Genomic DNA, 5,216 nt, shown 5'->3' with positions numbered 1-5,216 from the left:
TTTAGAAGATATATTTTACTAAGATGGGAAATAGAATTTAAACAAAACTTAGAAATTGAACAAAAACAAATTTTTACTTAAAGCAAACCAAACTTAATTTAACCTTAAGGTAGAATGTATGGTAAAATTTAAAAATAGTTACGTTTCTGCTCAGTAACTTATAGTTAAAAAGAATTAAAGTAATGATAAAAATCAAAACAGTAATATAAACCTAGATGTAGGCTTATTTTTTTCTTCTTGTAAACTTTTAGAATAAACATTGTTTAAATAAAAATGTAGTTATTTGTAGTAACAGAGCTTTAAGTTAAGATAAATTCTAAAGTGATTAATTTGAATTGTAACGTAGCTATTAAAAATTTAAAGAAATACATGCTTGAAATATTTATGAAAATTTAAAATTTTGCTTGAATGCTTTTTATAAAAACTTTAAGTGTGCTGAAAACATACATAGAACCAATATTACGGACAACTTTAGACTTAAGCTTGAAGTGTAGTTTTTTGAAGTGCGGGTAGGAATAGTTCGTACTTCGTATCGTTTATTTAAGTTATCCCTTCTGTCGACTTTGGCAATCGCGACTTTTTCAAGTATGCAAGTACTGCAAATAACTTGTGGGCTTATGGCTTTGCCAACATGGTGGATTATTTACCAGTGTATTTTACAATAAATGTTGTTATTTCTTAGTTTCCAGATGTATTTCATTATTTCTCTATCGTTTTCTTTGTAGTTTTTAAAATCACTGATATGGTTGTACCATCTTTTCATTTTTGTTTCGTTTTATCCACCGTTTTTTTTTTTAAGTATTCTCGATAATGTTTTTGGATTAATTTCTTAGTTTTGCTCATGCAGCTGTATGAAATTTTATAATTATTTCTATTTATTATTCTGTTTAGCTTGTGATCGTCTTTAAAATGTTTATCTATTAGTTGTAGAATAGCTTTACCTATATTGGTTCTTACTGACTGGCAGTAGGGTGGTTGAAGTAGATTCTTTTTTACTTTATCGAGTTAGTTTCTGTTTATTTTGATTGCGTTTGTGATTTGAGTATTTAAGTTTGTGTTTGAAATTGAACTTAGTTAATTCATTTCGATATCCAGTTATTAGTTCTTTAAAAATTTATTCGGTTTTTTTATCTGTTGAGTATTTTTCCATCTTTTATGGAGATTTGTTTAATAAAGGTCTGATAGTTTGAATAATTGTTAATATAATTGATGCTGGAGTTTTTTTTAGTATGGTTTGAATGTGTTGTAGTATCTAGGGATATGTCCAGGTAATTTTATTTAGTCGCGCCTTTACTAATCGTTATTTCAAAACCGAGTATATTAGAAAATTTTATTGTGTTCGTTTTTAGACTTTTTAGTTCTTGGTTACTTCTTCTGTCTATTAATCCGAGCCTAGAGATGACAGACTCGCAATAATAGACAGAAAAAGTAGCCAGGAACTAAAAAGATTCCCTAGATATCCCTCTAATTTTTTGAACTTGTGCTAAGGAGCAATAATGAAAATGAGTTTTGCTAACCATTTTTAAATATATTGCTACTACAGGTTTCAAGGTAATAGTGTAAAACATTGTTCATTATTACAACTGCTTCATTTTTTCACAATAATTAGAGTAAACATGCATTTTCTACGACTTCGAGTTGCCTGATGTCTTTGTATGTCAGCTCTCCGAACATATTTCTTTACAGAAGTAGAACTTTACTACCGTTTGCGTTCTACTGTGTCTATCATAATCTAATCTACTTTCAATACACTTTAGGCAAACTTGACACTAGTGAGGTTTATAGTGTATATTCTTGTGATGACATAAACTGCTTTGAATAGTAACAATCTTCTTACCAGTGGGACAGTCATTTTTTTCTTTTACTTAATTGCCCAGCCCTACTGTCTGAACTGAAATTATCATAAACATATATATTAAACCACGTTAACTAACTACCTTTTTTATCTAAAGGTTTAAAAGAATTTCTACTAAAAAAAATGTTTATTTAATATATGTTTATAAAGTATTAAGTTATATTAATTTTTAATTGACATAATATAATTTAATTTTTCCCTGTTATATATTTTTTAGCCGGTTTTTATCTACCGATCCAGTACAATTGTTATTTTTTGTTAAGTTATGTGTTTTTTCTTAGTTCTTTCTTCTATTTTTTTCTCGATAAAAAATGTTTTTTTATTACATAGCTCAAATTATTTTAGTCGAGTGGTGTGTAACTCGATGATCAAGATGGTTTTTATATACAAAGTCCTTGACAAATAAACTTTGAAATACATAGATAAGTTTATTAACCAATTATTAAATTCAAAACTAAAACATAGACGTTTTGTAAAAATTAAACATGTTTTTTATTTATGAACAGTGTTTTAATTTTGATTAGGTAAGTTTTTCATCGGATTTATATAAAAATTATTATACTAAATTTATTTTTAGTTTTTTCTAATCAGAAAAAATATCACATATAAACTTTTATTTCTTTTACAAATTATACTTTTACGAACGTTGAAGCATTAATTATTTGTTTTGTTTTTGTATGTTAGTTTTATCAATAAAAGTAGTTAAAAACAAAATTTTACTCTGTTAAATTTATACCCATAAAAAATTTTCTTATCTTATTAGTACTTATAGGATCTAGGTAAACGCAATTAAAGTAAATGTAAAACATGGAATACAAATTAGAATGTACAAAAACACATACAAAACTGTTTTAATAAACAATTGATTTTAAGTCATTGACCTTTTAACTTTATTTGTTAATTAATCAGTATTTTGAATTTGTTCATTTATAACTAACTCAGTAACTTTTTAAAATTTGAGGGATATTGGAAGACTTTCTGGTTCTTAATTTCGACTTAGTAAAGTATTAAAATATTCTATTGAAACTTTGATAGATGCTTAAAAAGTTAAAAACCAATAAAATAAAAGTTTTGATAATTAAAAAAATATTTAGTCTCTAAAATGTATAACTTTAAACTTAAATTGGTGAGTAAATATTAAAAGCTATAAAACAGATAAAAAATAGTTATTAAACTCTTATAAATTATAGAAAAGTTAGCTACTAGCTACTATTAGGTTTAACAAACTTTTCCGGAAAATATGTTCTAATGTTAAACTTATCCAAAAATACTACTTATGAAAAATATAATAACAAAAAAATTTAGAATTTGAATAGTAGTTTATAGAAATCAAGCAATTTGACTAGATCATAAAAATAGGTGTATAAAAATAACTTTCTAACTGTAACTAAACTGTCTAACTTTAAGTAAAAGCGACTTACACAAATCTAAATAGTTTTTAGAGCTTTAAATTAATTTGAAACTTTACTTGTAACTTCTATGAAATAAATTTTCAAGGAGTACTTTAAGTTATGGAATTTTAGTGGGCAGATAAAATAGATCATGATGTCCTGAACATGACATTAAACTGTATCCTGATGTATGACTCGATAACCGAAAGGTTTTGTCGTACATCAGGTCCTTGGACCAAATTTCTGAGCGCTTTTTTTCGTTTAATAAACAATATATGTACAGTTTGTTTTACAAAGACATATTAAAACCAGATTCAAGCAAGCTATGTTAACAAAAACTAGATATTTATACAGAAATTCGACAACTTTTACATTGACTGAAAAAAGTTGATTATTTTAACTTCTTTTAGCGTTATATTTGACGTATAACAATACTAAAGTGTTTTTTCGTTATGTTCGATAAGTTTTACTAATACATCTGAATCTTATTTATCTAAACCGTAGTCATTTCTATTATTAAATAGTTAAATAATGTAGTTCCAAGTTATGGACAAAACATTAAGTTGTATCCGTGGTGTATTACTCGAAAACCAAAAGGTCTTTTCGTACACCAGGTCCATAAAACATTTTTAACGCTTGTTATTCAATAAATAATGTATGACTTAAATTTCGTTCGATGTTTTACTATTTATTTTCATAAAAGATACACAATTTAGTTTTAAAAAATAAGTCATATAAAGGCTATTTAAAAAGTATACACACATAAATTTCTAATTACTATAAATTTTTATGACATTATACTTCTACACATATTACTATATTTTTAATTTATAATATTAAGATTTACTTTTTTTCAAAAGTTTATTACATTTAATTTACAAAATCTACAAAAAGCAAAGCTACTAAAAATACGGATTGAATGTAGTTCAACCTTATGAATGTTGTTTTGTAAACAAAAAAGCGCTTTTATCGACATTTAGCTCTGAAATGCTTTGTTTTGGTAATATATATTTTTGTATTCAAAATATTTTTACTAACCTTTAACCCAAATTTGCTGAAACAAACATACTTTTTAAGGTTCATCAACCTTTAATAAACGTTTGATGTTGCTTAATGTACTCGTTGTTAATTTTTTGATTTTACTAAGGTGTTTTATTTGTTTTTTCAAAAATAGTTAAATTTCATTACAAATTATTTTTTCTTTTGTTTGATTTGCTTATGACATTTAATTTTCATTTAAATAATAAAATAAATGATTATTATTAGTTATTTCGTACACATTATAAATGTGATATCATACAATACCTTACGTATTACTGCTAAAATTTAGAAAATTGTTTGGCAGTTCTTTCTTTTTTAAATTAAATAACTAAATGTCAATCTATTGAGAACAAAACAAAAAACATAAAGAAATAATTAGCGTTTTCAAAGATCAATAAATTTACAAACTTTTATCTAGTCAGCTTGATATAATATAAATAACAGGATTTATAATAAAAATTAAATTTAGTACACGAAACTAAACCTTAATAAGTAATACTAAATTTTTTATCTATATTACTATACAAATTATAGCGTATCATCATGTCATGTAAGTTGCGTGATATAAGACACGTTTTCCATTTGAAATTATAAATCTTGTAAACTTCATGTTTAACAACAATATCCCTGTAAGCTAACCCCAATTCGTAATAATTACTTTAATTAACTTTGAGTCATACCGGTTCGAAGAAACTTTAATGAGTTCTTTCTATTTTCCTTGAAACTGAACAGAATTACTATTTTACAGTATTATATTTGTAACATTGTAAAAGTGTTTTGAAAAAGTATTATATTTACATTAAACTACTTCAAAACAGATTAAAACAATAAGTAATAAGATTCGAAATGACTTTAACAACTTCATCAAATATGATTTGATACGAGAAGTTTTATTTATTTAAATTAAAACTTTTTTTCTTAAGTTTGTG

The sequence above is a fragment of the Thalia democratica genome, chromosome 2 (assembly GCF_965202585.1).
Source record: "Thalia democratica chromosome 2, ktThaDemo2.hap1.1, whole genome shotgun sequence".
NCBI lineage: Eukaryota > Metazoa > Chordata > Thaliacea > Salpida > Salpidae > Thalia > Thalia democratica.
This window is presented reverse-complemented; position numbering follows the sequence as displayed.